This window comes from Arachis stenosperma, chromosome 9 (genome assembly GCF_014773155.1).
Source record: "Arachis stenosperma cultivar V10309 chromosome 9, arast.V10309.gnm1.PFL2, whole genome shotgun sequence".
In the NCBI taxonomy this organism is placed as follows: domain Eukaryota; kingdom Viridiplantae; phylum Streptophyta; class Magnoliopsida; order Fabales; family Fabaceae; genus Arachis; species Arachis stenosperma.
In genome coordinates, this window is record NC_080385.1 from 117,298,130 (window position 1) to 117,307,936 (window position 9,807).

Consider the following 9,807-nt stretch of genomic DNA (forward strand, 5'->3'; position numbering starts at 1 on the left):
TTGACACGGCCAGGGCGCGCATGATTGACGCGGGCAGGGAGGCAAGGCACGCACCATGACACTGCTGCCCCGCTCTCCACAAAGGCAGGGCAATCCCCTGGTGCCTCTCCCACACTTGGCGCGCTAATTGGATCCCCATGCAAGGCTTCACTGCTCTGCTCTCCACAAGAGCAGAGCAGCCTCCTGGGAGCAACATGGGCTGAAACTCAATTAAAAATCCAATTTAATTCAATTCTTCACCCATCTTTCAAGCCCACTCAAAATTCTTAGATCTAAAATAGAAAGTGTATAAATAGGTGTTAGTTAGAATTAGAAAAGGGCTTACTTTCATTTTTAATTTTCATCTTTTGTCAACTTGAGAGTTTTACTTTCATTTTTAGTTTTCATCCTTATTCAACTTGAGAGCTCACTTTCCATTTTATTGTTTTTCTGCAATTAGCTTGAGAATTGGAGGAGAGAATTTACTTTTTCTTCCTCTGATCTTTTTGTTTTCTTTACTGGGTTTTGTTTGAGTCTTGAGTGTGAAGAATTGAGGAAATTCTGTCTCAATCTCCATTTAAGATCTCTTAAATTTTCTTACTGCATAATTGAGTTAAATTCAATTTTCTTTGCTGCTTCAATCTTCAATTTCTCTTTAATTGTTTTGTGAAATTGGATCTAGGAAGGCAATTGAGATCTAGACTCTGCTATCTAGTCTCTGGAGTCCTGAGATCAAATTTTCTTTATGGTTCTTCTGCTGAACCACTGCAATCACATTTTCACTTTCTGTTTGAATTTTAGTTACTTTCAATTCATCTCTTGCTTTGTTAATTGTTGAAATTTAATTTTCCTTGTTTAAATTCTAAATTTCCAGTCCTCAAATCCCTTTTAAATTCAAGCAATTTATATTTCTTGCACTTTAAGTTACCGCAATTTATATTTCTTGCACTTTAAGTTTCAGTCATTTAATTTCTTGTCCTTTAAGATTCAACACCTTTACTTTCAGTTCTCTTTAATTTCTGCAATTCATCCCTCTCCCTTTACATTTCCTGCTATTTACTTACTGTTGGATACAAAATCACTCAACCAATATTTGATTCGCTTGACTAAATCAACCACTAAACTAAAATTGCTCAATCCTTCAATCCCTGTGGGATCGACCTCACTCCCGTGAGTTTTATTACTTGATGCGACCCGGTACACTTGCCGGTGAGTTTTGTGTTGGATCGTTTTCCACACATCATCTATCACATTATATATTAGTAAGACCTAAACTAATTAAACTTATGCAATTAAAAATATTAAAATTGTATAAAAGATCAGGTTATTACAGAAATATAATCACATAAATACACTATTTCTTTTTATACCTTTTTTCAAAATAATATATATATAATAACTGATCTGAATTAAAATGCAGATCAGTTATTATATGTAATTACAACTATATATATATATATGTATATATATATATATTTATGGATTTGTCTAAAAGAATTAAAAAAAATAAATTATATTATTTATTTAGTTTTTTTAAAAAAATTTGAAAAAACTAAAAAAAGTTAATATTTTCATGTATCATATATAATTTTTTAAATAAATTTTATTTTTACAAATATTTTGATAAAAATTATATTATATAATAATATATTTAACAAAATAATTAGTTAATAAATTTTAAATATAATAATCAAATTATTTGTCAAGTAATATAAAATAAACTTTAATTATTTTATATTTTTATGTTATAGTTTAAAATATCATTTTAATATAATTTTTTAATATTATAAAAATTTTTTGTATAATAATTAATCTCAATGAATGAAAAATACTTATATTTTTTATATTTATTTATTTTATATTTTTTAGAACAAAAAAATTTTACATTTATATAATAAAATATGTGATAATCTTCTCTCTGTGTGTACGTGAGCGCGTGTATGTGTGCGTACGCGTGTGCGTGTGCGTGTGCTTGTTATATTAAAACTAAAAAATTATATATTTTACTCCTGAATTTAACAAATATCATTTTAATAAATTATATATGATAAAAATATTTTGTGAAAGATATTTGTACACCAATTTCTCATATATATATATATATATATATATATAAAATTTAACTAAAAAAATAAAAATAAAAATTAGAAATAAAAAAATTATCTTATTATAAATATTATATATTTCAAACTATAAATTTTAAATTTAAAAAATATTTTTTTTTAAATTATTATCTATTTAATATTACCACAAAATAAATATGAATAAAAAAGACTAAAAGAGAAAGTCATGAGGTGGAATATATATTAGAAAGTTTAAAAAATAAAAGAATATATATCAATCCTATATCAGTCATTATTACATACACACATATGATATATATACCACTACTGGAAAACTAGTTATTACAGACGGATTTTATCCCACAGAAATACAGATAGAATTTCAGAGGGATTTACAGACGGAAAATAGAATCCGTCGATAATTCTGTCGGTAAAATTAATTTTTTTCGTAAAAAATAGTTACAGACGAAAAATCCGTCTATAATTAAATAGACAAAATGCTGCATTTTATTAAATTATTACAGACAAAAAATTCGTTTGTAATTTAAAATTTTCCATCGGAAATATTGAGTTAACCTTAATTTTATCACCACCCTTATCGAGCTCCATTCACACTTCTGACCTATGAACTCATTTTCACTCTCATCCCTCCCTCTTCAAAGTTGTCGTCGAACGCTTCTCCTCCGGTAAAAGGTGCTGTCGCCACCGGCGGGGACAAACCGTGAGTGCCTTCGTCATCTGGAGAAGCTCTACTCGGCCCTCTTCACATCGTTCCTTCTCTCCTCGCCATCGCACGAAGTTCTGAGTTGAGCTCGTGGTGTCACCATCACGAAGGGTTCCCTCCCTCCTCGTGTGCGTCGTTTCTGATTCTCTGTTCCTCGCCGTTTTCGCCTTTGATTTTGTGATTTCATTTCCAATTTTGTGATTTCATCTCTGCTTCCTTTTATTTTTTCTTATGTCCTTATCAACCTTTTGGTTTACCTCTTTGATTTCTTCTGTTAGAATTTGTTCCTGCAGATTTGATACATATTATTCATTTAAGTTTTTTATAATAAATTAAAAAATAATATTTCCATTTATTATATATATTATTGTAAATAAACTATATTTTTACAAATATTTGATAAAACATTATATTATATAATAATATTTTTAACAAAAATAATTAGTTAATAAGTATTGAATATAACAATTTAATTATTTATCAAGTAATATAAAATAAATTAATTACTTCATATTTTTATATTATAGTTTAAACTATCATTTTAATATAATTTTTTAATATTATAAAATAAATTTGTATAATAATTAATTTTAATGAATAAAAAATATTTATATTTTTTGTATTTATATATTTTATATTTTTAATTATGTAAGTTTGATTTGTTTAGGTCTTACTAAGATAAGTTAATATATAATACGATAGGCATGTATTTAGAATTATATTATTTATTTTGTTGCTTTTAATTGAAAAAAATAAAAAAATTAATATTTTCATATATTATATATAATATTTTAAATAAATTATATTATTAAAATATTTTGTTGCAAAATTATATTATATAATAATATTTTTAACAAAAGTAGTTAGTTAATAAATTTTGAATATAATAATCTAATTATTTATCAAATAATCTAAAATAAAATTTTGATTATTTTATATTTTTATGTTATAGTTTAAAATATTATTTTAATATATTTTTTTAATATTATAAAAAAATTTTGTAGGATAATTAATCTTAATGAATAAAAAATACTCATATATTTTATATTTAATTATTTAAGAATAAAAGATTCTTTCGCCATTTAAAGTATTGTGTATTAAAGTATTGTCATTTAAAGCATTTATTTATGTACTAGGATATTCTGTATTTATTAGAGTCCATCAATGCTCTTCTTTTATATTTGCCTTTGATTTTCATCTAATAAAATCTAATGGTCTATATAAATATAGCACATCCAACAAGCACATAATTATTGTGCTCATTTTAGACATACCCCTAAATCTCCATCATTAATCGTATTTGTCATAATAATTTCCATTACTAATAACAACCGTTGTCTCTTCTTGATTCTCATCAACTCTTGCTCTTGATAAGATTATACTTTTTTTAATAGGGTTAAGTACGATTTTGGTCCCAAAGGTAGGGGGGAAAATTTTTTTCGTCTTCAATCTTTTTTTCTTATGAAATCATCCCTAAGATTTAACTTATTTTTAAAACCACCATTCGAACCAAAATGCCCTTCTCCTTCTTCACCAAAATACACAATTTTTATTATTCTTTTTCATTTTTCTCCATCAACAGCAACAACAACAATAAAATCACCAGCAACAACAACAATAAAATCAGCACCAATGAATCAAAAGAAAAAATAATGAAGCACAAGAACAATGAATCTGAGTCCGAATCTGAATTAGAAGCACAAGAACAATTAATCAAAAGCAAAAACAATGAAGCAAAAGCATAAGCATAATTGGAAACAAAAGTTGAAGCAAAACTGGAAATAGAAATAGAAGCAGAATCCGAAGTAACACCAACATCACAATTAAAAGAATAAAGAATCAGATGCAGAATTAAAAATAGAAGCAAAATCAAAAGCATCAAAATAAGAAAAATCATATGTGGAAGTAACAAAAGTAGAAGAACAAAGAATCAAAATTGGAAACAATGTGATTAACAAAATCAAAATCAGAATCAGAATTGGTGGATTAACAAAATCAGAATAAGAAACATGTGATTAACAATCTGATTAACAAAACCAAAAATAGAAGCAAAATTGGAGATAAACGACGATGCGACACGAAGAAGGAGAAACTGATGCCTCCGTTTGTGCATGTCGGTGCCGCTGGAAGGGAGCCTGGCCACCGTCGTCATCACGGAGAGTTGAAGTCATCGCCGTTGGTGCATGAAATTGACTCTGTAATATTCGCACAGATAGACTGGCAAGTGCACCGGGTTGTCCAAGTAATACCTCAGGTGAGTGAAGGTCGATCCCACGAGGATTGTTGGTTTGAACAAGCAATGGCTACCTTGTAGATCTTAGTAAGACGATTCAAAAAGATGATAGTTGTTGTGAAAAATCTATAAAATAGATAAATAAATAAAATGTTACTAGATAGATGTGAAATCAGTGATGAGAGAATGGTTGAGGCTTTGGAGATGCTTCTTCCTTCTGGATCAACTTTTTTCACCATCTACTCCAACTTCTAATGATTCATTCCATGGCAGGCTGTAAATGATTAACGCTGGGTCAGCGGTCATTAATCTCCTCTATATCAGATCAAATGTTGGGTCAGCGGTCATCTAATCTGAACGAGGGTGAAGCTCTAGCAGTCCATTCCATTGGTGATCCTACTCAAAGCACCACAGACAAGGTCGGATATTCCCAATCAGACAACACTGCTCCTTGGATTCTAGCCTATACCACAATGGCCCTAATAGGGTGAACTAAGTTGATAGTGAGAAAATCCACTTTCCGGGCCCACTTAGTGAGTGTTTGGGCTGAGCTAAGGGTGTCTCCACCAGCTAGTACCCTTCTTGGGCGTTGAACGCCAGCTTTGGACTCCTTTTTGGGCATTGGATGCCAGCTGCTCCCTTTTGGGCATCCAACGCTAGGAAGAGGGTGAAGTGATGGCATTGAACGCCAGTTTTGGACCTTTATTTCCAAAGCAAAGTATAAGCTATTATATTTTTTTGGAAATCCTTGGATGTTAGCTTTCCATAGCCATTGAGAGCGCGCCATTTAAACTTCTGTAGCTCCAAAAATGCTCCTTCGAGTGCATGGATGTCAGAATCTAACAGCATCTACAGTCCTTTCTCTGTCTCTGAATCAGACTTTCTCCAAAGCTCCTCAATTTCAGATAGAAAATACCTGATATCATCATAAAACACACAAACTCAAAGTAGAATCTAAAAATATGAATTTTGTACTAAAACCTATGAAAACATAATAGAACTTAAACAAAACATAACAAAAACTATATGAAAATGATGCTAAAAAGCGTATAAATTATTCGCTCATCAGAACACCAAACTTAAACTGTTGCTTGTCCCTAAGCAACCAAAAACAAAGTAGGATTAAAAAGAAGAGAAGGATATAATAAATCTCAGAGTTATTCAATGATGCTCAGTTTTAATTAGATGAGCGGCACTAGTGGCTATTCACTTATGAATAGTTTTGGCATCTCACTTTCCTTTGAAGCTCAAAATAATTGGCATCTTTTAGGAACTCAGAATCCAGATGATATTATTGACTCTCCTATTTTAGTTCTTTTTGGTTCTTGAACACATCTTCTTTTGAGTCTTGGCCGTGACCCTAAGCGCTTTGTTTTCCAGTATTACCACCAGATACATAAATGCCACAGACACTTAACTGGGTGAACTCTTTCGGATTGTGATTCAGCTTTGCTAGAATCCCCAAAAAGTGGTGTCCACAGTTGTTAAGAACACTCTTTTGCTTTAGATCACGACTTTAACTGCTCAGTCTCAAGCTTTTCATTTGACACCTTCACACCACCAGCATATAGTTAAGGGGAGGAGTACATTTGAACTTTTTAGGCCAAGATTTCATTTCTTTTAGGCCCTCCTAACCATTGATGCTCAAAGCCTTAGATCCTTGCTCTTGCCTTTTGGTTTAAAGAGCTATTGGCTTTTACTTTCTTTTTCTGCTTGCTTTTTTTTCGCATTTATATTTTTTTTCTTCTAATGCTTTTTTTTGCTTCTTTTACATTTGAACTTAGCTCCTCTATTGAGGTGTTAAGTTAATCCCAATAGTTTTGGAGAGGAAAGTACATCCCTTGAGGCATATTAGGGATCTCTTGTTGAGGTGGCTCTACATGCTCTTGTTGATGTGCATGTGTAGGCTCTCTAACATGCTCCATCCTTCTTTTAGTGATGGGCTTGTCCTCTCAATGGGGATGTCTCCTTTTATGATGATTCCAGCTGAATTGCATTAGTGACTGGTGCACAAAATTGTGATCATCAACAATGGCGCCAATAGACTTGGAGCTCTCAAACGTGAATCACACTTTGTCACAACTTCGCACAACTAACCAGCAAGTGCACTGGGTCGTCCAAGTAATACCTTACGTGAGTAAGGGTCGATCCCACGGAGATTGTCGGCTTGAAGCAAGCTATGGTCACCTTGTAAATCTCAGTCAGGCGGATTCAAATGGTTATGGAGTTTTAATAATTAAAAAGATAAATAAAACATAAAGTAAAGATAGAGATACTTATGTAATTCATTGGTGAGAATTTTAGATAAGTGCACAGAGATGCTTTGTTCCTGTTGAATCTCTGCTTTTCTACTGCCTTCATCCACTCCTTCATACTCCTTTTCATGGCAAGCTGTATGTTCGGGTTTCACCGGCGTCAATGGCTACCTCCCATCCTCAGTGAAAATGGTCCAAATGCACTGTCACCACACGGCTAATCATTTGTCGGTTCTCGATCTTGTTGGAATAGAATCCAGTGATCCTTTTTCGTCTGTCACTACGCCCAACACTCGCGAGTTTGAAGCTTGTCACAGTCATCCCTTCCCAGATCCTACTCGGAATACCACAGACAAGGTTTAGACTTTCCGGATCTCAGGAATGGCCGCCAATAATTCTAGCTTATACCACGAAGACTCCGATCTTTTGGAATGAAGGCTAAGAGATACACGCTCAATCTAAGGTAAAACGGAAGTGGTTGTCAGTCATGCGTTCATAGGTGAAAATGATGATGAGTGTCACAGATCATCACATTCATCATGTTGAAGTGCAGCGAATATCTTAGAACAAGAATAAGTTGAATTGAATAGAAAATAGTAGTAATTGCATTAATACTCGAGGAACAGCAGAGCTCCACACCCTTAATCTATGGTGTGTAGAAACTCCTCCGTTGAAAATACATAAGAACAAGGTCCAGGCATGGCCGTGAGGCCAGCCTCCCCAAAACGTGATCAGGAGATCAAAAGATGATCAAAAGATGAAAATAAAATAGTAAGAGGTCCTATTTATAATAAAACTAGCTACTAGGGTTTATAGAAATAGGTTAATGATGCATAAATCCACTTCCGAGCCCACATGGTGTGTGCTTGGGCTGAGCATTGAGCTTTACACGTGTAGAGACTTCTCTTGGAGTTAAACGCCAGTTTGCATCGTCAAAACTCGAGCAAAGTATGGACTATTATATATTGCTGGAAAGCTCTGGATGTCTACTTTCCAACGCAATTAAGAGCGCGCCATTTGAAGTTCTGTAGCTCTAGAAAATCTACTTCGAGTGCAGGAAGGTCAGAATCCAACAACATCAGCAGTCCTTTGTCAGCCTCTGAATCAGATTTTTGCTCAGGTCCCTCAATTTCAGCCAGAAAATACTTGAAATCACAGAAAAATACACAAACTCATAGTAAAGTCCAGAAATATGAATTTTGCATAAAAACTAATAAAAACATCTCAAAAAGTAGCTAGATCCTACTAAAAACTACCTAAAAACAATGCCAAAAAGCATATAAATTATCCGCTCATCAGTGACATATGAGGTGAGGTAAGTGGTGGCAAGTGCCTTTCCCTTCCTCTACCTTGAGGTTTCACCAGTCTTTGGTGCCATACTTAGGAGTGGTAGAAGTTAAAAAGCAAAGCTTCTACAACACCAAACTTAAGAGTTTTGCACTTCCTCGAGAAAATATGAACAATGGGGAAGAAGAGAGTAGAAAAAGAAGAAAGAGGTAGAGATAGAGGGAGGGAAGGGAAGGGAAAGGGGTGAATGATAGGCGGGGTAGGTGTAGAATCTGTCGGACTCACTGATCTTGAGAGGCTAGGGAATTCAAATTTCCATCCCCTTGTGACATTGAACGCCCAACCTTTGCTCCTTGGCTGGCGTTCAACGCCAACTTCCTACTCCATATAGGGCGTTGAACGCCCTTAAGGGTCTCCCTTCTTGCTCTAATGTGGTCGTCAAATGCCCTCTAGGGACTCCTCCCTTGGCGTTCAACGCCAGCTTCCTCACCCATTGGGGGTGTTGAACGGCCCCCTTGCCTTTTTGTCGGGCGTTCAACGCTAATAAGGGGTCTACTCCAAGGTATTCTGTTTCCATCTCTGAACGTCTATGTCTTTGTTCTAACTACTGCACATAATCACAAACATTAAAAGCAAGGGAAAACTAAAGGAATTAAACTGAAACGAACTCAAGTAAAAATAAACAAAAGAAAAACAAAAGTACTCTACTTATGGTTGGGTTGCCTCCCAACAAGCGCTTCTTTACCGTTATTAGCTTCACGGACAACTCCTTTTAAGGAGAAAAGTAGTCATAGAAGATTAAATTCTTACTCCTTACTGGGAGCATCCTTTATGTGCTCTCATGGATTAGTTTAATACGCTCAAGAGACAGGATCTTGTTCATTGCATGAGGCAGGGTTGGACTTGCAGCAATATGTTGGTGTCCCTTTGTGCCATTTCCCTTATCCATGGTGAATACTATGATGAGATAAGTGAATATTACCATCTTTCATGGTGAGAAGCCTTCAGTAGGGATCTTTTTGGTCCTCCATCCCCTAGGCATCTTTCTCTTAGGACCCTCTTCCTTGGTTGATAGTACACACTTGACACCAAACTTACGTTTGGTGGTAGGGAGGTTGAATTGGTTCCATCCAAGGGAGGAGGCTTGAATGCTGAATCCTTTATGCAAGGGTGATAAACCCATATTTTATGATATATTTTGTGCTGAATTTAAGTGAATTATTCAATCCTTCACCCACTTATTCATGTGAAATTGCATGGTTTTAC